Below are 24,367 nucleotides of genomic sequence, written 5' to 3'. Positions count from 1 at the left end.
ATAAATGTGAATGACTGCATATTTCACATGCTGTATGAAGGGGCAGGGCTGAGCTCAGCATGCCAGGTGGACTACATCAATCATTTCCAGCAAATTACTGTAATACACGATATATTCGCAGCATGACAATTTCGCGAATTGGAGCCGACAGCCTTTCTCGCAGCATGAAATTTTCGCGAATTGCCACTGGCATCCAATGCACATTGTGTAGGCAAGAACTTTCGCGTGCCTTTTAATTTCGCGAATTTTGGCGCTCGCGTAATCCGCAAAATCAAAATGCACGCGAACATTCCTCGTTTTACAGTACTTTCACAGTGCTGTTGAACACTCCTTCATAAAACGTCTTAGTTCTTAGCATTAAACACTCAGGTAGTTCAATAACATTAAGGCCATATTTTCATCATGTAGAGCTTTTCAACTCTCCTAATTCACTAAGAGCCGATAATTCACTTAAAGGACAAGTTCACCTTCATAAACATAAGGATTGAGAAAATGCAACAATGTTAGTAGAACACATAAGTGAAAGTTTGAGGAAAATTGGACAATCGATGCAAAAGTTATGAATTTTTAAAATTTTTGTGTTGGAACCGCTGGATGAGGAGACTACTACAGCTTGTGAGTCATATGCGTACAACAGTATAAAGAAAATATAAAGAAAATTCAACATATTTTCACTTTTTTTCACATTATAAAAGAGCACTTGACTTGGCTCTTTCTAAAGGCAGGGGGAATAATATTACCCATAACATTTGTCGGTAACGAGTCGGGGGAATGTGAACTTTTTTCATAAGATGAAATTTTGTGAAATTCTCTTTATATTTTCCTATATTGTTGTACGCATGTGACATCTTATACAAATGATGCACAGGATAGAGTGCGTTAGTGTAGGCGTAGTGCACTCGAGGGTATTTACAATTGTGAAACATGCACGAGGCGAAGCCGAGTGCATGTTGCACTACATTGTAAATACCCGAGAGTGAGCTACGCCTACACTAACGCCACGAAATAATCCTGTGCATCATTTGTTTTATAAAATGGGTCGAAAATTCGAAAACTAACATCATTTTTCAGCGTTTTTCACGTACCTTTGTGGGTCAAGACGTCCGAAGATGTTCGTCCCAAACTTTTACGCACGTCGCACTCGCGGAAGTCCCGCACATACAGTATAAGTATAATGGGGGGTTGGGTTTCCGGACACCCGCATGAAAACTTACTTATTTTACATAGAATATGCACCCTTTACCTTAAAGACTTGATATAGACTCCTCATATAGGCCTACTAGACAACATACTCTGAAAACGGCGTGAGAATTAACCTGCTAAATCGTTGGATTTGCTCTTCAAAGTGACTCCATGTACGCGTCCGGTCCCATAACGCTTGGTCTACTGTACTGTACAAAGTGTACGTATAGTACAGTATACGTACATGTGTACGTACGCCACATATGTTATGCCAGGGAGGTGAGACAAAAAGGAGTGGGCACTCTGCCCTGAGGGTTTTCCCTATCACTCAACACAGGATTACAAGGGATCAGTGCCCCAACGAACAAGTAAACGACCTCTTACGTAACGAGGTCAGTCTGATCGTTATCACTGCTGTTTGATGTTCGATCCTCGGGGCCGCGGTGATTTGGCCCTCTATCGTTAGGAGTATGGACAGGACAGTTGACTTGTGTGTGTTCACAAGGACGTGTATGAGGGTTCTACATTCTTTATGCAGGCTCACACGGCATATACTCTTGGGACCTGCTAGTCTAAGAATTCAGCTCTCGATAGATACAAAAATTTTGAAAATCGGCCAAGAAGAAGTTGAGTTTTGACAATGTAACTGTTTAACAATAGCCATTGTTTTGTTCTTGTCTTAATCAAATTACGACGCAATGTCAAGTGTAAATCCTGACTAGTGCTGACGAAATTCACCTGTAGATCAGCAGATGTTGGGGTTTTTCTTTAGTCTGATGTATCACTTCATTGTTCGCTCGTGTTGGTTCTCTTGTCATATTTTTTGGGAAACTTGCGTACATCCGCCAAGACATGTTTTTTGTGGTCCCACTAACATATTTTTGTGAGCAATTTTAGTTCTCCAGGGGATGAAAACACTATTTGAATGTTTTTTTTGTTGTATGCTGGGGATATATTGAGGCAGGAGGGCTCGAATCTACAACAGAGTGGTCATGATGGAGACTACTATAGGACCTAATCTTGGTGAAATAACTTGCCTCCTTGCCTGGTGTACGGTGAAAACATGTGAGCTAGAGTTCAGTGAGAGCTGAACTATCTCACATGTCCTGTATCACTGTATGCCTGATAAGATATTCACCATGGTGCTTTTTTTGTCTGTCTCTCTGTTTTTGTTTTATTCTTATTTGAAAGCTGAATGGGTATTTTTATGATGGTTGTTGCTGTTGTGGTTGGTATTTTCTGTGCTAGCTTGGTATTAAAATCATTATTATCATCAGACATTGTTAGGGCCTGTGTGCCACTACTCAGCTGTTCATGTTTCCTTCATATTCTTACAATCAGTATATCATTATTGGTGCTGGTAATCATTATTATTCAATGTTTTTAAGTCTGTGTTAATTTGTTTCCATTTCATGTAAAAGTTATTTTACCATAATAGCATGCAAAGTACATTTTTTGTTCCCAAGAAATCTTATAGTACATGGACATGTTAATGCACATAAATTATAATACCTTGAATACTAGCTGCAAAATTCAAAATGTGACCATGCAACCAGTTCACTGCACATCACAATGCACCAGTGTTGTTTGCAGGCACAGCAATGGGTATTAATGCACCAGTAATGCACCAGTATACACCACCCATCCAGTACCACGTGGAGTAATCCAGGTTCTGGCCAGGGAGGGGTGAGACCCACCAGCCTGTTGACAAGGATTGCGCATGTGCACTGTGCGGCCAAGCGGCAGTAATCTAGTTAGTGGAGTGGTCTCTTGGGGAGTGCGGCTCCGAGGATGGTTCAAAAGACACTAATCCAGTGCCCACTCCTTTTCCTCTCACCTCCCTGGTTATGCACAAGGGAAGACAGGCCGGCCGGCCGGCCGGCAGCCCGAACTAGAAGTTGTTTACAGGATTGACAGCGCGTACGCGTATGCATGCAATTCATCAAAGGAGCCGCCACGCGCACAGACGATCGGCAATCTACCATAGGATTACAGGCAGTGCAGTTGTACTGAAGTAAAGGAAGGAGGTGTGTCTCATTTCAGCGCTTCCTATTGGCTACATTCTTGAACCCATTTTATAAAAGTTATTCACACACTGCATTAGTCTTCTCATCCAGCGGTTACTGCACAAAAACTTCAAAAATTCATAACTTTCGAACTGATTGTCCGATTTTCCTCAAACTTTCAATGATGTGTTCTACTAATATTGCTACATTCTTTCAATCCTTATGTCTATGAAGGTGAACTTGTCCTTTAAATGAAATTTTATATGTGAAGTTTCTATTTGGATGAATATATCTAATAATTTGTGTTCTGTTTTACTTAATGTCTCTTTCTAATTCACGAGGAAAAAAATGCTTTATTGTTACCAATAAAGGAAAAGAAGACGATAAAAAAGAAAATAAAAAACATAAAGAAGAGAAGAAGTTAATAAATAATAAAAGGATGAGGCAAAAATAAAAATTTGCCCAGATTTTTTCCATAAACACTCTGTCCCTTTCTTGGTTCCACAGTCATCATGCATGCAACATAAAATACATGTACCAATGTGGCATTTTTATATTAAAAATGTACAGTATAATCTCTTTCCTGAGGCAACACAAAACAGAGATGATGGTTTTGTATGGGCTCTGGGCCCTCTGTGCAGCAGCAAGCTCCATACCCATGAGGTGTCATCTCAAAAACAGACCTCTCCCGCCCCAGCACTTCAGCGCATCCTGTAATACCCTTATCTTGTCAAGCATGCCTCGCAAAATTTCCTTCTAACCCAAATAGGACTTAACACCTTCTGAAAGCCAGGAGGCCCACTTTTTGGTCTATCTTGTAGGTCACAGACAAAGATATAAGCTCTCCACAATTACATGCAGTTTTGGTATTCATCAATATCAAAACTTTATGATGAGTTCATGGTAGTCCCAAAGGCCCCCCAAAATGAACTAGACCCGGAATTTGTCAAGACTGACAAATTAGGTGATCCGATTTTTTTTAAATCAATGATTCGAGTTTTCACCTGAGATTAGGGACATTGGTCGTGTGATGTTTGGATTCTCATTTTGAAAAGGGAGTTAGACCTGCCATCTTGGGTACCGAATTCCGTATACACTATCAAAGATGCAGAATGAAGTATATTTGACCTTTGACCCCACTTTGCACCCCGAAGATGGCATCTGAGCAAAAAGTGGTTATTTTGTGAAATGATTCTTGTAACATGGTCTTTGCGTGTGCAAAATATGGGAAAGATAAGACATGTATTCACCAAGATACAGGATGAAACATTTATGACCTTTGACCCTAATTTACATACCCAAGATGGTGTCTGATCAAGTAGTTGTTATTTTATGAAATAATGTACGTAACATTAAATAAACATGTGCAAAATATGGGGTTGATAGGGGCTATTTTTCTTGAGTTATTGCAAAGAAAATTGGAAAAAGAAAGAAATATGAAAATACATCGAAGATAACCTTTAATTTCAACCACGTTTTTGGACGTGATTCCGACACCATATGAAAAACAAAGGGAACACGTACGATAGCGCAAAGTCTCAGCTACAACATTATTAAAATCTGGGAGAAATTCACCGAAGGGTAAGTGAGCTAGTGCTCGATAAAGACAATCATGTCAATTTTCACATCTAGAAAATTCCCTCCCATAGAGGTAGCACGTCATAACGAAGATAAAGGAAGAAGTACATATGACCTTTGACCCCGATCTGCACAGACAAGATGTCATCTGAGCAAAAAGTGATTATTTTGTGAAATGATCCTTGTTATACGGTCTTTACGTGTGCAAAATATGGGGAAGATAGAACATGTATTCACCAAGATACAGGATGAAACATTTATGACCTTTGACCCTAATTTACATACCCAAGATGGCGTCTGATGAAGTAGTTGTTATTTTATGAAATAATGTACGTGACATGAACTAAACATGTGCAAAATATAGTGGTGATAAAGTATGTTTTTCTTGAGTTTTTGCAAAGAAAGTTGGAAAAATAAAGAAATATGAATATACATCGAAGATAGGCTTTGATTTCAACCAAGTTTTTGGACGTGATCCCGATGCCGTATGAAAACATGAAGGTGCACGATAGCCCAAAGTCTCAGCTACAACATATTAAAATCTTAGAGAAATTCACCGAAGCATAGGTGAGCTAGTGCTCGAAAAAGATAGTCATGTCAATTTTCATGTCCAGAAAAACCGCACTCCCATTAAGATAACACGTAAACTGGTCAAATTTGACAAGATTACTTTCAATCCAATATTACGAGGTGATGCCGTCACCTAATCAAAATGTTGTTGTATATTAATGAAAGAACATTTAGTAAGCTACAACATACTGAAATCTGGGTGAAAATGGGCAGAGGATAAGTGAGATACGCTCGAGTGAACTTGTAATTTGATGACGTCATTTTGAAAATTTACTTTTTTTACTTTATTAAGAAATTTGATATCTTACAATCATTTTTCCAGCATCGTCAACCCATGAAATGACATGTACAACTCATCAGCTTTCAGAATATGTAAAGAAAATGAAGGGCCACCGTCCATCCTGACGAGTAAAATCGGATTTAAAATTGGCGGTTTTTCGGCATTGTTGCACTGTATATCGCCATTGACGCGCGCGCGGAATTTCAACTTTGACGGGCCCGTATGACGTCATATTGAGTCGGATTGACTTGAAACTTGGTAGACGTATTCCCTGACATTTCAGGCAGGCGATAAGTGTGAAAAAACGGGAAATTTCTATTGCATATGAGCTGTGCGTGCGTATATAAGCGCGCGCGTACGCGTCCGTAAAATTTTTTCAATTTTTCAAAAAATGCTCTAAATGGTCTGAAACGTGTGCAAAAAAAATTTGAGCTCAATTTGAGCATACAAATATTTCAACGCGCGCGTACGCGCACGTTTTAATATATAGGTGAATTTTGAGAATATGAGTAGAATGCGCTTGACTTGAAATATATGTGACGTAAATTTCATTGAAAAATTCCATTCCATTAATGAGATATGATTGAGAATGTGTTTTCATATAATGACGTCATAGTGACTTCACGGTCGACTGATCACTTTGATTTTAGTTCGATTGCCGTCTTTGGGAGACGATACATATATGGTATAAGTTTGAAAGTGATAGAAAGAGGACTTTCGGAGCTAATCGATGCACAACTTTTGGGGAGAAATAAGAAGAACTAGACCCGGAATTTGTCAAGACTGACAAATTAGGTGATCCGATTTTTTTTAAATCAATGATTCGAGTTTTCACCTGAGATTAGGGACATTGGTCGTGTGATGTTTGGATTCTCATTTTGAAAAGGGAGTTAGACCTGCCATCTTGGGTACCGAATTCCGTATACACTATCAAAGATGCAGAATGAAGTATATTTGACCTTTGACCCCACTTTGCACCCCGAAGATGGCATCTGAGCAAAAAGTGGTTATTTTGTGAAATGATTCTTGTAACATGGTCTTTGCGTGTGCAAAATATGGGAAAGATAAGACATGTATTCACCAAGATACAGGATGAAACATTTATGACCTTTGACTCTAATTTACATACCCAAGATGGTGTCTGATCAAGTAGTTGTTATTTTATGAAATAATGTACGTAACATTAAATAAACATGTGCAAAATATGGGGTTGATAGGGGCTATTTTTCTTGAGTTATTGCAAAGAAAATTGGAAAAAGAAAGAAATATGAAAATACATCGAAGATAACCTTTAATTTCAACGTTTTTGGACGTGATTCCGACACCATATGAAAAACAAAGGGAACACGTACGATAGCGCAAAGTCTCAGCTACAACATTATTAAAATCTGGGAGAAATTCACCGAAGGGTAAGTGAGCTAGTGCTCGATAAAGACAATCATGTCAATTTTCACATCTAGAAAATTCCCTCCATAGAGGTAGCACGTCATAACGAAGATAAAGGAAGAAGTACATATGACCTTTGACCCCGATCTGCACAGACAAGATGTCATCTGAGCAAAAAGTGATTATTTTGTGAAATGATCCTTGTTATACGGTCTTTACGTGTGCAAAATATGGGGATGATAGAACATGTATTCACCAAGATACAGGATGAAACATCTATGACCTTTGACCCTAATTTACATACCCAAGATGGCGTCTGATGAAGTAGTTGTAATTTTATGAAATAATGTACGTGACATGAACTAAACATGTGCAAAATATGGTGGTGATAAAGTATGTTTTTCTTGAGTTATTGCAAAGAAAGTTGGAAAAATAAAGAAATATGGATATACATCGAAGATAGGCTTTGATTTCAACCAAGTTTTTGGACGTGATCCCGATACCGTACAAAAACATGAAGGTGCACGATAGCCCAAAGTCTCAGCTACAACATATTAAAATCTTAGAGAAATTCACCGAAGCATAGGTGAGCTAGTGCTCGAAAAAGATAGTCATGTCAATTTTCATGTCCAGAAAAACCGCACTCCCATTAAGATAACACGTAAACTGGTCAAATTTGACAAGATTACTTTCAATCCAATATTACGAGGTGATGCCGTCACCTAATCAAAATGTTGTTATTATATTAATGAAAGAACATTTAGTAAGCTACAACATACTGAAATCTGGGTAAAAATGGGCAGAGGATAAGTGAGATACGCTCGAGTGAACTTGTAATTTGATGACGTCATTTTGAAAATTTACTTTTTTTACTCTATTAAGAAATTTGATATCTTATAATCATTTTTCCAGCATCGTCAACCCATGAAATGACATGTACAACTCATCAGCTTTCAGAATATGTAAAGAAAATGAAGGGCCACCGTCCATCCTGACGAGTAAAATCGGATTTAAAATTGGCGATTTTTCGGCATTGTTGCACTGTATATCGCCATTGACGCGCGCGCGGAATTTCAACTTTGACGGGCCCGTATGACGTCATATTGAGTCGGATTGACTTGAAACTTGGTAGACGTATTCCCTGACATTTCAGGCAGGCGATAAGTGTGAAAAAACGGGAAATTTCTATTGCATATGAGCTGTGCGTGCGTATATGCGCGCGCGCGTACGCGTCCGTAAAATTTTTTCAATTTTTCAAAAAATGCTCTAAATGGTCTGAAACGTGTGCAAAAAAAATTTGAGCTCGATTTGAGCATACAAATATTTCAACGCGCGCGTACGCACACGTTTTAAGATATAGATGAATTTTGAGAATATGAGTAGAATGCGCTTGACTTGAAATATATGTGACGTAAATTTCATTGAAAAATTCCATTCCATTAATGAGATATGATTGAGAATGTGTTTTCATATAATGACGTCATAGTGACTTCACGGTCGACTGATCACTTTGATTTTAGTTCGATTGCCGTGTTTGGGAGACGATACATATATGGTATAAGTTTGAAAGTGATAGAAAGAGGACTTTCGGAGCTAATCGATGCACAACTTTTGGGGAGAAATAAGAAGAAAAAGAAGAAGAAGAAGAAAGAATCCGTACAAAAACAGAAGGTGATCCGAGAGGATACTCGTATCACCTAAAAAGAAGAAGAAGAAGAAAGAATCCGTACAAAAACAGAAGGTGATCCGAGAGGATACTCGGATCACCTAATAAATGAATATTGAAAGTGAAAAAAAAAACTTGGATGTATAATAAAGAATACATCAGGAGCATAAAGTGAATGCATGCAAATTTTGAGCATTGCCCATGATAAGCAAAACTACTTGAAATCAAAACCAAGCAATTATGTTGCCCAAAGAAGTAACTAGGGCATCTTTTATAAGCACAGCTCCACTATTAAAACCAAAAGATGAATGCTGTGTTACTGCAATCAAAATCCAATCCAATGTGTGGCTTCCTTTTGTGTTCAGCCAAGTGTTTAATGATGTATTCAATCTCTGTTCTCTGTCCTAGTCTCATACACTTCCTTATCACCTACATTTATACTTTATGAGTGTATAACATACTGTACATGACAATTTCCAGTAATTTAAGCCTTGCACGTCCATACTGCTCAACTAGGATACATTTCTTTCTCTGAATAAAATGGATGGACCGCAACCGACAATGGCTTTTTCTATCCATCTGTTTCACAGTGCTTTATCATTTTATTGTACATGTACAACATGTATGTCATACTTCCAGTCAAAGCAGAGAGAATGGATACAATCATTTAAATAGAAAGCAGTCGGACAGATTGTTCACATCTAAAACCACTTAGTGACAGTCGTGTACATTATGGGTACATGCCGATAGCTGAAAGAGAAATTAGCATTAGATATGGTGTACTGCACATTAGATTTGTTATGGATTCACATGGTAGTCACATCTTTCTGCAATGGGAAGAGGTACAATGTACAGGCTGTATCATTGAAACAACCTGTACACAAGGCCAATTCATGCGTTTGGTGCATTCCCTTCCAAATCAAGTCCCTGGAACTGTATTCCTGTGGTGTGAGGCTGTTCACTTTTATTATCATTCTTCTATCATTCATTGCTAGTATCTCACAAGGTGGAGAAAAAAAAATCTTTCTCATTTGAGATATATCTTGACCATTTACAAATATTCTTACAAAATCATAATATTTCTACTTGATTGATTTATTCGTTATAAAGTTCAAATTGTCATGGAAACAAGTAAGTGTGATGTGAGTTGTGAATAAAGATGAATCTGAATCTGAATCTGAATCTGAATATTCCTTCTATCTAAACCACAGAATACAGGTAACATAAGGGCCCACCAGAGTGCAAAACTTATAACTGATCCTTCCACATTTTAGGAGAGTAAAGTTTATGTTTCTGCCTCAAATCAGCAAACATCTGCATGTATAATTTTTGTCTGATTTTCTCGTAATGCATTTTAAAGGTTCCATCTAATCTTTCTCCAATATGTAGGGCCTAATACATACTGAAGTTCAGAGTTGCCAGCCAATCTGGTGGAGACAAAAATGTTCTGGTTGAAAGGTTAAAGGTGCATAGTCCCGGTAGTGTAGAGGGCACTGTTGATGATACTGCCGATCACCCTTAGCACTGATACGAAGATTACCGAAGTTGAGCTGTCATCAAGAGTAAAGTGCATAGGTGTTGCTAAGTAACGTTGCCTTCGTTGTCTTCTCTGCACATCGTGCAGTCTGTAGTAATGCCAGGGTGCGTGCATATGTGCTTGTTATTATGACATCACAAAGAAGTTCGCTAAAGCTGTCATCCCCCTCAGCCGAATCATGAGCCGAACTGTGATCGGACCACTGACTACAGTGAATCAGACTTCTTCAGACTCAGGGAAATGGGTCAAAGCGTAAGCGCTAAAGAGGAGTCGATAGCGTAGGTCTCTACAGGAATCTTGCGCCATGCGCCCGCGTACGCATTTGACTAAAACACCAGGACCATGCACCTTTAAATGCTGAAGATAACCATACAACAGTACAATGCAATCTCACACCAACAGGAAATGGCATATGAAACACACATGTGTATTACACAAGCGGAATTATTTTGCAAATAAAGCTATATGACCTCAGTTAACAGGATGTCTCTGCAAGTTGATGTTGTTGTTGTTGGGGTTTTTTTCCACACATACACTCACATCTACTACTAGTACATGTATGTACATTAGAGAATTAATGTTATTAAAACATACACACACACACACACACAAATGCATCACGGTACAATGATCACACACACATGCAAATGATAACATACTGGGTAACAGGTATAGACTACAAACGATTTCACAATGGATGAAAAAGCAGTACCACAATCACTTGAGAGTGAGCAAAGTTCATGAAACCTCTATGAATGAACGAAAGTAAAACTGTCACTTCTCTTCACTCCCATTTATGACAAAGGTTGTCATCACATGAGATGCCTTCTCAGTTTAGATCTACATGTAAATACTGTAAAATCAGCATTATCCCTTTCTGGAAAAAATGTGTGATTTGTGGTACCATTTTGCATGATTGTGTAAGCTGTGGGAAATCAACGAAGTAAGTAGCCTAAATGGGAAGAATGTCATTCTCTCCAGCAGAAAATTGAAATATATGGCTCACACTTGCAGTGTAAAAATTTTGAGATTCAAGCAGTTTCACTTTCTCCAAACTTTGTTTGCTTTTTTTCTTATTGAACAACAAACTGAAAATGACAGTAAAGGTAATCCCTTGTATTGTTTGTTATTGTTGTGGTTGTTGCTCTCTCTAAAATCTAGACAGAAATTCACCATATGCAAAACCACAAAGAAAGATAAAACTGACAGTGCCATAAACTCTTTCAGCCTTTAACCCTTTTTGAGCAAAGAGACTTGAGCTTTGGAAAAAAAGTACTCACACAAAAATTTACACTTTTACAGTACCAAGGTAAATGAATATGCCATATTCAATACATGCCATATAGGCCTATGAACTCATGTGAATCATGAACTACCCACTAGCTGTGCTCTATCCCCTCAGGCCTCTACCCTGTCAATCTAGATAGCTGGGTGAAGAAAAAGTTAATTCAGTACTGAACTAGAAGGAGAACTGAACTGGAACTTCAATTCTATCAACACCCACAGCTTTAAGGTATTTTAAGCACAAAAACATGCACTCAAGACCAAGTGAATATAATCATGAAATGGAGGAAAAGAAACCAGAAAATAACAAAAAAAGCTTATTCGATGATATCTAGCACATGTATCATGCAACTGCTTTATTCACAAAATACATTTGGGTCATGGTATAGCCTGTACATTGGTACTGATGTACTTTCGCATCCATTTTGATATCTCAATTTTTCAAACCCAAATTGCACCAAAGTCACAGGATATACCTTATATTCTGTTGATCACTCACATAACATTTTAACCAAACTGGTCACCGGGAAGCATTGATATCGACATCAACTTTCATGCCATCTCTCAAAAGAACTCATTCTTCCCGAGCAATATTAATCACAGCTAACGCTGCCTGTACAATTTTAAACTGAAGTTAGCCATGACAAAAGCTGAAAATCAGTGTACAAATGATTTATGGCAACTTAAATAAAGTCAGTTAAGAAATTATGCAATTCCTAAAAAGGGTGCACATGAACTTGCACAGACAGACAGTCAGAGACAGAGACATACATACATACATACACGCACACACACATACACACACACACACACACACACATTTCTCAACCAACTTCTTTCAACTTGGAACAATCATTGTACATAGTTATTTCTACCTCCCCAGTTGAGTCCTGGGTACTAATTTACTTGAAAGTGCATGATGACATTAGAAGGCTAACTTCGGCTTCATACTGCGAAGACAGTGTATGCCGCAATCTCTCACCAAGACCCAAGAGTGAGCTACTTTGGGCGCCAACATGAAAGTCGACATCGATATTGATGCTTCCCGCTGACCGATTGGTTCAAATTTACATGGGTGAATAATGTTGGCACAATTTGGTTCAGTGGAATTCAAGAAAATCAACAAGGATATGAAAGTACAGTAGCACCTATACATTTGTGTTCATAGGCCCTAATTACTATTGCACCTTGATCTACATGAAGTACACTATCTCTAACCAGGTTACAGGTGTACCGGGCCAGCCGGAGTAGCTCCATCCCCCCATATGGCCCCATCCCATCCCAATGGGTGAAGTAAATACATTGAATAATCACAGAAACTAACACATCTATTGGAAAAGGTTAGACTATTTAGAATATTTACCGTAGTTATGGGTAAACTCGGCCAAGCCGGTAAAGTCGGCCCCCAGCGCACGCGCACGCAGTACAACTAATTTACTTGTAATGCGCGCGCTGGGGGCCGAGTTTACCATAACTACAGTAGAGTCTATATCTATGCATAAAACTAAATGTAGTGGACAAGGTGACTGCCCAGACAAAGTGTAAAGAATAAGTTACCATACACTAAATGTTAATACACTTCCCAAAAAGATGTAGATCTATTCCATTGTCGACATTGTTCAGTTTTGCCTCTCTACAGAACAATTGCAGAAGGGTATTCTGAAGAAGGTTTCTTTGTTATAACGATCAGAACATTGTTCCACACAAAAACAAAACAAAGACGAAGACAACAAAAAATCATATTAAGACCTGGTAATTCAAGGCGTGTACCCAGTAGCAGGGAGACAGGTGCTTTACTTCGAAACGACTGGTTTGTGTTTACTTGCCACCTAATGTAATACTCGGTAGATACCATACACCACTGAGGCACGGCACTGGACCGAATACCATTTTATCCTTCGGCACCCTGTGTGCTGCCCGTGCTGTCCGCAGTTCCTACTACTGAGCACTGCGTGCGATCAAGAAGTCACAGGGGCAGGAGGACAATTACCATTATCACGATTGACAAATGAGTGAGATCTCCGAACTCCACACCTGAGCTAGTCCATGACTAAAAGTCGATTTGTGTTTTCTTAAAATCTCTCTCAAAACTTAAGAGTAACTCTGAGTTAAATTACTTACCAGATGAATGATCGGTGCGGTCCTCTTATGAATGTATAATCGCATTTAGTACCACTTTCTTCCCTGTCGCGTATCTGGACTGGCATTGAAAATCCAGCGATTGTAGCGCAAAATCTTTGCTTACTTCCGTATTTGAGACCGATAGTCTTCTTTCAAGTCATAATCAATTCAGACACAAAGTCATTGGCCAGCATGTTTGACAACAAAATGCAGAATCCTCCTGAGTCAAGTGTTTTCAATTTGACAATTTGCACATTTCTCTCGTAAATACTTTTGTCCCATTTCATCCATGTGCCTATATTTTCCTGTAGCATTTCGTAAAGTTTGATTGTGTGTGTGTGTGTGTGTGTGTGTGTGTGTGTGTGTGTGTCTCTCTCTCTCTCTCAATCTTTGGTTTTCACGTTTCCAGTATAGTTTGGGTTTTTTGTGTGTTTTTTTTTCTATTTGTTCCCGTTTAACTACAGTAACATCGACGTGATTTTCAATCTCACGAATTTACGTGAAACGAAATGCTTATTCTCAAGGTGGAAAGGGGAGCAATTTATTACAGTGTCTGGTTCGCAGATATGAACCACACAATACATTTTTTTTTTTTTTACTTCAGATATGCCATCATGATTAGTCGTAAACTATACCCTCCTCAAAGTCGTTCTATTCATCAGACCTAGTACTAAAATGTGGAAAACATAGACCTAATTGGTGGGTACAATTTGTCCCGATGTGTGTAAACATCATGCAACGATGACCTAGCCCATTATGGTTTATATAGTGGAGAAGAAGACGGCCGATCATAACGTAGATGTCTAGATCCGCCGCAATGACGGCAAATAAAGTGAGGGATCCCAGAAAGAAGCATCGTTCGAGGAGGATATAAAATAAGACAAAGAAAAACTTTGAAACGGTTAATCCTGGTCTCCTCGCTCTCTCTCTTCTTTATCCATCCTAGCTTGTACCCACTGATTTCAACATCCTTCCCCTGTTGCTCCTTCCTTCTCTCTTTAGTTTCCTATCTTCTTCAGCTCTTTCTGGCTCTAAGTTTCTTTTGGTCTAGCTCCTCCTCTTTTGTACTAGTACTTTGTCGTCTTTTCCGATTCTCATTCATCCACATCCTCAACTGGCCTCCTACATTATCACTGGTAAGCTGCGTTTACACCATGCTCCCGGCGGCCACGGCAGCCCCGTTTGCCTGAAACGTGGTGCGCCGTGGGTAGAGTGAGACATTATGCTCCTGGGGGGGGGGGGGGGGGGGGGGCATTTCATGAAGCGTTTTGGTCGGATATTTCTCTGACAAACTGTTACAAGCTACGGAAATCCTTGCATCTGATTGGCTGAGAGCAAATTTGTCCGACAACTTTGTCGGACAAAATGCCTCATGAAATGCTCCCCTGGGGGGCATTTCATGAAGCATTTTTGTCCGACACCTTGTTGGACAAATTTGCTCCCAGCCAATCAGATGCAAGGATTTCAGTAGCTTTTAACATTTGGTCAGACGAAATATCTGACAAAACGCTTCATGAAATGCCCCCCTGTTTTCACATTCTAGTCTTGTTCGTTCCATCAGTCCTCGCCCCGGTGAACATAATTATAACTTCAGACGCTGTTCTCACGGCGTCTGGTCAGGCTAGGCTATCAATATTTTCCGTCGAGTCCCGCCGGCACGCTATGGACAACCTTTAAGTTTTGTTACGGCCTATTATAATGTGCCGTCGTGTTTTGTTGCGTTCATCCCGTTTTATTACGGCATACAAGATTCCTCATTTGCACCGGGATTGACCGCCGTGGCAATTTTTTTGACAGCTTAAAAATCTGACACGGCATCCACGGCAATCACGGCCCTAGTGTCACGTCTCTATCCCGTCTCACCGCGTTGTTTCACGTCCATCCCGTTTTCTCCACGGTGGCCTGAAACGTGGATGCCGTGGTTGCAGGGAACATGGTGTAAACGCAGCATAATAATTATTTACTGTAATTCCTTCCTTTCGTTTTTCTTTTTCTGCATGCTCTTTTCTTATTGCGCACTCTCTCCACTGGTCTTTCGTTTCTCCCCCCTCCAGAGTCCTCGATCCTCCATCTCCTCCTCCTCCTTTCTATCTTCCCTCACTTCACCGTCATTGCGGCGCACAATCCTACCTCTATTTCAATCGTTTTATTTCTCCTCTATCAAAACCTGTATTTAAGTTATCACCGTTTTCTTTTGGAGATCTACTATTTTTTTATTTTTTTTTATTTTTGTAATTGTAGACCTATACCCACGATGCCCTTACTTTCTATTGTATTTTTGTTTTAGGTAATTCTCCTTAATAGTCAATGATTCATGGGCGAGCAGGTTGACTCCGTTAAGTTGATTGATACTTTGTTTGATCTTTGAACCGGTGATTTCAATTAAATCAAAAGCTGAAGGGATTAAGAAGGAGCGATCAATTAGCGCGTGATTCGGGCGGCGACAAAGACACACTTTCGAACAGTAGAGGGAGACATGACAGCAAACCTTCTGAGTAAGAAATGGGGTCTTGACCGACGTTGGAATCGAACGCCGCGAAAGACGGAAGAAAAAAAAAAGAGGAAATTCTACACTCTTGTGATTTTGCATTAAAAAAGAAAGAAAATCAAATAAAAAAGAATATTGTATTTGCTTCAGTCACATGACGTCGTAATCACTTTTACATAATGCCCACACCCGTATAGGCCTAATCATCACTCACTGTTATCAAAACATTATAATATATTTCCCACGATATTGCATGGTCCATGGCTAAGCAGAAAAATTGATGAAAACAAGCAATCAGAGACAAAGTAGCTTAAAGTTGGAAATCTACATTTTAAAATTCGGCTTTGGACGTGACTCGCCATTTTATTATATCTTTGTGCTTCATAGAGATATGATGAATAAATAAGCATCATAAGAATAATCAATTATTGATTTTTATGCTAACAGAAACAATTGGATATTTATTCAATCAAAAAGTTTGAAGTTGCATTACATTCCAAATTCTTATTTAGGAGAGAAGGTACGTGATCGACACACCCTCTGAAATAAAGTGCTACCTCATCCTCAGATGATTCCCATAAAATAGTTCAAATAAGAATTGTGATAGTGTTCGTTAATAATCCCTGGTCCCCTCTCGATCCTCCTTTCTGCATCCCTCCGTTTCCCTTGCCCTCTTTTCTCTCCCTCCCCCTCCCTTTCCCCCTCCCTCACTATACTATATTTATTTCTCTTCCTCTTCTTTATCTCTCCCTCCTATATTCTCTCTCCCCTGATCCTCTCTCCTCCTTTCTTCATCTCTCTATTCCCTCGTTCCCCTCCTTCTTTCTTTCCTTCCCTTTGCCCCCCCCCCCCCCTCTCTCTCTCTCTCTCTCCATCTCTCTCTCCATCGATCCTTCCTATTTTCTATCTCTCCCCGTCCCCTTGTCCCATTTCTATCTCCTAGTTTTTCCATATCTAATTCCCTCTTTACAATCCTTTCTTTCCATTCCCCTGCCCCCTCTCTCCTTCCTCTCTCCCCCTCTCTCCCTTCCAATCTCCCTCCCTCTCGCCATCCCCTTGTCCTATTTCTCTCTCCATCCTTTCATTCTCTCCGAGTTTTTCTCCATATCTCGATTCCTCGTTCCCCTCCTTCTTCCTTTCTTTTCTCTTGCCCCATTCTATTTTTCTATCTCTCACTGTTCCCTTGTCCCACTTCTCTCTCCTAGTTTCTCCATCTCTCTATTCCTAGTTCTCCTCCTTCTTTCTTCCTTCCCTTTGCACCCCTCTCACTCTCCTACCTATTTTTTAAATCTCTCCCAGTCCCCTTCTTCTCTTCCTCTCCCCTTTAGTTATTTCATTCTCCTCCTGCTGCATCCATCTCATTTCCCTTGCCTTCTTTCTCTCCCCTAGTTTTTTTTTCATCTCATTATTCCTTCTTCCTTTCCCTTGTGCCCCCACTCCCTCTCTCTCCTTCCTATTTTTCTATACTCTCCCTGTCCCCTTGTCTATATATTTCTCTTTCCTGTTATTAATTCTCTCCTCCTATGCATTCTTCCCTTCATTTCCATTGCCCTCTTTCTCTCATTCTCTCCCAGTTTTTCTCTATCTCTCTATTTCCTCGTTCCCCTCCTACTTTCTGGAAGTTCCTTCTCCTTGCCCCCCCCCCCCTTCCTAATTTCTATCTCTCCCTGTCCCCTTGTCCCATTTCTCTCTCCTAATTTCTCCATATATCTATTCCTAGTTCGCCTCCTTCTTTCTTCCTTTCCCTTGTGCACCCCCTCCCCGCTCTCTCTCCTTCCTATTTTTTTTGTCTATCCCTGTCCCCTTCATCTTTCTAACAATTTTTCGCCTCCTTTCTTCCTTTCCCTTGTGCACCCCCTCCCCACTCTCTCTCCTTCCTATTTTTTTAATCTCTCCCTGTCCCCTTCATCCTTCTATCACTTTTTCGCCTCCTTTCTTCCTTTCCCTTGTGCACCCCCTCCCCCACACTATCTCCTTCCTATTTTTTTAATCTCTCCCTGTCCCCTTCATCTTTCAATCAATTTTTCGCCTCCTTTCTTCCTTTCCCTTGTGCACCCCCTCCCCCACTCTCTCTCCTTCCTATTTTTTTAATCTCTCCCTGTCCCCTTCATCTTTCTATCAATTTTTCGCCTCCTTTCTTTCTTTCCCTTGTGCACCCCCTCCCCGCTCTCTCTCCTTCCTATTTTTTTTTGTCTCTCCCTGTCCCCTTCATCTTTCTATCAATTTTTCGCCTCCTTTCTTCCTTTCCATTGTGCACCCCCTCCCCCACTCTCTCTCCTTCCTATTTTTTGATCTCTCCCTGCCCCATTCATCTTTCTATCAATTTTTCGCCTCCTTTCTTCCTTTCCCTTGTGCACCCCCTCCCCCACTCTCTCTCCTTCCTATTTTTTTAATCTCTCCCTGTCCCCTTCATCCTTCTATCACTTTTTCGCCTCCTTTCTTCCTTTCCCTTGTGCACCCCCTCCCCCACACTATCTCCTTCCTATTTTTTTAATCTCTCCCTGTCCCCTTCATCTTTCAATCAATTTTTCGCCTCCTTTCTTCCTTTCCCTTGTGCACCCCCCTCCCCCACTCTCTCTCCTTCCTATTTTTTTAATCTCTCCCTGTCCCCTTCATCTTTCTATCAATTTTTCGCCTCCTTTCTTCCTTCCCCTTGTGCACCCCCTCCCCCACTCTCTCTCCTTCCTATTTTTTTAATCTCTCCCTGTCCTCTTCATCTTTCTATCAATTTTTCGCCTCCTTTTTTCTTCCTTCCCCTTGTGCACCCCTCCCCCAATCTCTCTCCTTCCTATTTTTTTAATCTCTCCCTGTCCCCTTCATCTTTCTATCAATTTTTCGCCTCCTTTTTTCTTCCTTCCCCTTGTGCACCCCTCCCCCAATCTCTCTCCTTCCTATTTTTTTAATCTCTCCCTGTCCCCTTCATCTTTCTATCACTTTTTCGCCTCCTTTCTTCCTTTCCCTTGTGCACCCCCTCCCCCACTCTCTCTCCTTCCTATTTTTTTAATCTCTCCCTGTCCCCTTCATCCTTCTATCACTTTTTCGCCTCCTTTCTTCCTTTCCCTTGTGCACACCCTCCCCCACACTCTCTCCTTCCTATTTTTTAAATCTCTCCCTGCCCCCTTCATCGTTCTATCAATTTCTCGCCTTCTGTCTTCCTTTCCCTTGTGCACCCCCTCCCCCACTCTCTCTCCTTCCTATTTTTTTGATCTCTTCCTGTCCCCTTCATCTTTCTATTAATTTTTCGCCCCCTCCTTTCTTCCTTCCCCTTGTGCACCCCACTCCCCCACTCTCTCTCCTTCCTATTTTTTTAATCTCTCCCTGTCCCCTTCATCTTTCTATCAATTTTTCGCCTCCTTTCTTCCTTTCCCTTGTGCACCCCCTCCCCCACTCTCTTTCCTTTCTATCTTTTTTATCTCTCCCTGTCCCCTTCATCTTTCTATCATTTTTTCGCCCCCTCCTTTCTTCCTCCCCCTTGTGCACCCCCCTCCCCCACTCTCTCTCCTTCCTATTTTTTTTAATCTCTCCCTGTCCCCTTCATCTTTCTATCAATTTTTCGCCTCCTTTCTTCCTTTCCCTTGTGCACCCCCTCCCCCACTCTCTCTCCTTCCTATTTTTTGATCTCTCCCTGTCCCCTTCATCTTTCTATTAATTTTTTGCCCCCTCCTTTCTTCCTTCCCCTTGTGCACCCCACTCCCCCACTCTCTCTCCTTCCTATTTTTTTAATCTCTCCCTGTCCCCTTCATCTTTCTATCAATTTTTCGCCTCCTTTCTTCCTTTCCCTTGTGCACCCCCTCCCCCACTCTCTTTCCTTTCTATCTTTTTTATCTCTCCCTGTCCCCTTCATCTTTCTATCATTTTTTCGCCCCCTCCTTTCTTCCTTCCCCTTGTGCACCCCCCTCCCCCACTCTCTCTCCTTCCTATTTTTTTAATCTCTCCCTGTCCCCTTCATCTTTCTATCAATTTTTCGCCTCCTTTCTTCCTTTCCCTTGTGCACCCCCTCCTCCTCTCTCTCTCCTTCCTTTTTTTATCTCTCCCTGTCCCCTTCATCTTTCTATCAATTTTACGCCTTCTGTCTTCCTTTCCCTTGTGCACCCCCTCCCCCACTCTCTCTCCTTCCTATTTTTAAATCTCTCCCTGTCCCCTTCATCTTTCTATCAATTTTTCGCCTCCTTCTTTCTTCCTTCCCCTTGTGCACCCCCCTCCCCCACTCTCTCTCCTTCCTATTTTTTTAATCTCTCCCTGTCCCCTTCATCTTTCTATCAATTTTACGCCTTCTGTCTTCCTTTCCCTTGTGCACCCCTTCCCCCACTCTCTCTCCTTCCTATCTTTTTTATCTCTCCCTGTCCCCTTCATCTTTCTATCATTTTTTGCCCCCTCCTTTCTTCCTTCCCCTTGTGCACCCCCCTCCCCCACTCTCTCTCCTTCCTATTTTTTTTATCTCTCCCTGTCCCCTTCATCTTTCTATTAATTTTTGCCTCCTTCTTTCTTCCTTCCCCTTGTGCACCCCCATCCCCACTCTCTCTCCTTCCTATTTCTCTCTCTCCCTCTTCCCTTGTCCTATTTCTCTCTCCATTTATTCATTCTCTCCCCCTTTCTGCATCCATTCTGTTTCCCTTGCCCTCGTTCTCTCTCCTAATTAGTCTCTCCCTCTTCCCTTTGCCCCACTTTTCTCTCTCTTTCCTAATTTCTTCAGGTCTCTATATTCTTGTCCTCTCTTTCTTCTACTTTCTCTCTCACTTTCTCCCCTCCCTCTCTCCTACTTTCTCTCTCTCCCTATTTCCTTGCTCTGTTTCTCTCTCCCTCTTTCCTTTTTCCCTCTCCCCTCCTTTCTTTCTCTCTCCTCGTCCTTTATCCTACTTTTGACATCTGTCCATCTCGAGCCCTCTAAATTTCTTTCTCCTCTTTCATCTTTTTTTCTCCTTTCCTTCTTGCCCATTAAATATGTCTCTTTCCCTCAAGTCTTGTTCTCTGTCTGCCTTATTGTCCATCTCTCTCAATTCCCGTCTTTGTCGTATCATCGACTAGAACCATTTCCCAACACATCCCTTTCTTGTTCAATTCAAGCATGCTTCCTTTCTCAGCCATCTTGCTATTGCTGCACTGTGTGTGTGTGTGTGTGTGTGTGTGTGGGTGTGTGTCAAATGGTTAGAGACATATTTTTGTGATGCCTTTTAGCTCTATACTCCCTATCTGATTTAAATGACTATAAATATGTTTTGTTTCATTTTGTTTGTTTGCCGATGTATTTTTGAAGCAATGCACTGAACATGGGGAAGTTTAATGATGGTAAGATACATACCAGGATAGTTACCATGTTGTTGTTGTTTTTTTTTCAAATCATCATCAGATGATTTCTTAGATAATTTCACGACTATGTCAGCTGGAATCTAGACTTAATCAATAATGCCATGGACACTTTTGTTTTCATACAGAATATAGAAATTTAATCCAATTCCATGCCAACATTACAAACATGTTGTAAACAAAATGTATGCTTATCACCCCCTGCAGTACAAAATTACAAACACTGCATCAGAGAAAAAAAAAAATGTGCAGACAAAGATTATTATCAGATGCATATGCATTGTAGTTCAGGTTCTGACAACAAAATTTTTAATCAATGCATTCATAATAACTGTTTCTCTACAACTTACTGGCATTGCACTCAGTCTTCCTTTTGTTTGTTGTTTTTACCTTTTACTTTTACTTGGCTCTTCAGTTTTTCAAACAGTATATTTGTTTATAACTACATCTGCTTGTTGCAATGTGTTGCTTTCAAATCCTACCTTGTAATGTTGAACTGGTAATCTTAAGCAGAAGCTTAGAAGCTTACACATTTCCTGGTGTACTATGGCAGAATGTATTTTCTTGTAATCAGTCAAATTCTATCATACTTTATTTCCATCTACTACAAAGTAACAAATATGACAAAGTAGACTGCACATTTGCCAATGCACATAATTCAAAGAAGTACAAGTCATAATACAAATAAACAAAAGTCACGCTTATAAAAGATATAATTCTCGTTCTATTTCACAGAATTCACACAGCACAGATACCTTTAGGAAATTGTGATTGTGGAATTGTTTGTAGTATAATGGAGATTTGTGCACTTTTTGCATTATATGATTCTAGTGCAAAAATAAAGGAATGCAAAACAATATCACTTTAATGTTTACTGTACTTTCTTCACATTAATCTATGGTAACACATGTAACATGTCAACAGTCAGTGATATTAAAAGTTGCAAATTCTCCTTACTTGGATCAAAAAAGAAAACATTTATCATGTGAAAATTCTCACTTTGACACGATTATAAATGATCCATGACAAAGGAAAATACAAGTTTCAACCATTTCTCACATCAGTAAAGTGAAGTTTCAACCATTTTTCATATCAGTAAAGTGATAGTGTTATAAGAATGAAGAATATCATGATCATATCACTCCATCATAAAAGAAAAAAAAAAACTTTCTTGACAATAAATGTCACCTGCAGAAAACACCATTTGACCTGACTAAAAAAATACAGTGTACATGCCTATTGTCAAAGAGCAAATGATTTATAATGTTTGTGTACTATGTGATCAAATTAATCAAACAACACAGAATTACAAAATGCAAACTCTTGCCAAATAAGGTTATTCCTCATTCCCTTCTGTTAGCTATGGTAAGTTAATCATGAAGGATACTATCAAAACAGTAAGGATCTAACATCACAGACTATGCAAGACATTGTATTCAATTTCACTGTAGAATGAGCATACAATGTATAGATACACTGTGCAGCATGTATACAAATGCATTCTCTTTTAATTCATACATGTATGTCTACTGCTCGTCATCTTATCTAAAGCAAGGTTATACAATACTCACTAAATATTGCCAGCATTATATTTCCATCAAAAAAAAAATGCATTCTCTTTTAATTCATACATGTATGTCTACTGCCTGTTATCTTTTTTAAGGCAAGATTATACAATACTCACTATAAATATTGCCACCATTTTATTTCCATTAAAAAAAAAATGCATTCTCTCTTAATTCATACATGTATGTCTACTGCCTATTATCTTATCAATGGCAATATTATACAATACTCACTAAATATTGCCAACATTGAATTTCCATAAAAACAAAACAAAAAACAACATTCTCTTTTAATCAATACATGTATGTCTACTGCCTGTTACTTTATCTAAGGCAAGTTTATACAATACCCACTGAATATTGCCAGCATTGTATTTTCATTACAAAAAAAAAAAAAAAAAAAAAAAAAAAAAAATGCACTCTCTTTTAATTCATACATGTATGTCTACTGCCTGGACATACATGTATGTCCAGGAATGCCATCACTTGATTTGGACCTCATCTAAGGCACAATTATACAATACTCCCTAAATATTGCCAGCATTGTATTTCCACAAAATAACAAAAAACAAAAGAAAACAAAACAAACAATCTCTCCTGTCAACAAATATCTGCAGAAACAACTTTTTGACCGGACTGTAAAAGTGCATGCCATTATCCTTCATGGCAAAATATGCTTATCCATAATTTTACTTCTGTTAGCTTTAGTAGATAATCATAAAGAATAATATAAGGCCATTGAGGACGAGTCTCGAGTACACTCGGGCAAGCATCTATGGGAAATGTGTGTTGTGGTAAAATCAAACCGTCCTCAACGGGTTAAAACAGAAGTGATCTAACATCACAAACTACATTCCATTCAACTCCACTGTAGAATCAGCATATAATGTATATATTATTCATATATATATATATACGGTACTGTAAACATTTTTTTCAAAAACATGCCTACTGCCTGCTTTTCTATATAAGGCAAGACAATACAACACAATTGAAATCATGGCATCATTATACAAAAATACTGCCACTTAAAGGCAACATGAATTAAAAAAAAAAAGGAAATAGATACAAAAAAATGCTCTAAAACCATTTAACATCAAAAAGGTTGTAGTATTGGATGGTGGAGAATACTAACACAAGAAGTCCAATAACCAAAGTAAATTCAAGTCACATGAATGCAATTAGAAAATGACTGATTCACATTGGTCTAGTCTATGTTAAACAAGCTGAACTTCAATAAGAAATGTATCATGTTGCTTCTTTTGATAAGAATATACAGCACTTAAAGTCTTACAAGGCAAGTCTTATATTACACTGTACTTTCATTCTTATTTACAATATATTTTGAAGATTTACAAATAGACATATACTTTCCATGAAAATATTCAGCAGCACATTAT

At 39.4% G+C, this 24,367-nt stretch overlaps 1 protein-coding gene across 1 annotated transcript in view; it reads right to left on the bottom strand.

The window, feature by feature from the left end:
* LOC139741215 (arf-GAP with Rho-GAP domain, ANK repeat and PH domain-containing protein 1-like) overlaps positions 1 to 13,700 on the bottom strand; it is a 144,421-nt gene extending 130,721 nt beyond the window's left edge. Inside the window, exon 1 of the mRNA XM_071651845.1 lies at positions 13,611 to 13,700. The gene's annotated coding sequence lies outside the window, so the exon portion shown is untranslated. The remainder of the gene's footprint in view (positions 1 to 13,610) is intronic.
* Between the last annotated feature and the right edge of the window lie 10,667 nt (positions 13,701 to 24,367).

This window comes from Diadema antillarum, unplaced genomic scaffold, assembly GCF_040938485.1.
Source record: "Diadema antillarum isolate AM-2024a unplaced genomic scaffold, OU_Dant_1.0 scf00000003, whole genome shotgun sequence".
Classification (NCBI taxonomy): Eukaryota; Metazoa; Echinodermata; class Echinoidea; order Diadematoida; family Diadematidae; genus Diadema; species Diadema antillarum.
This window is presented reverse-complemented; position numbering and strand designations above follow the sequence as displayed.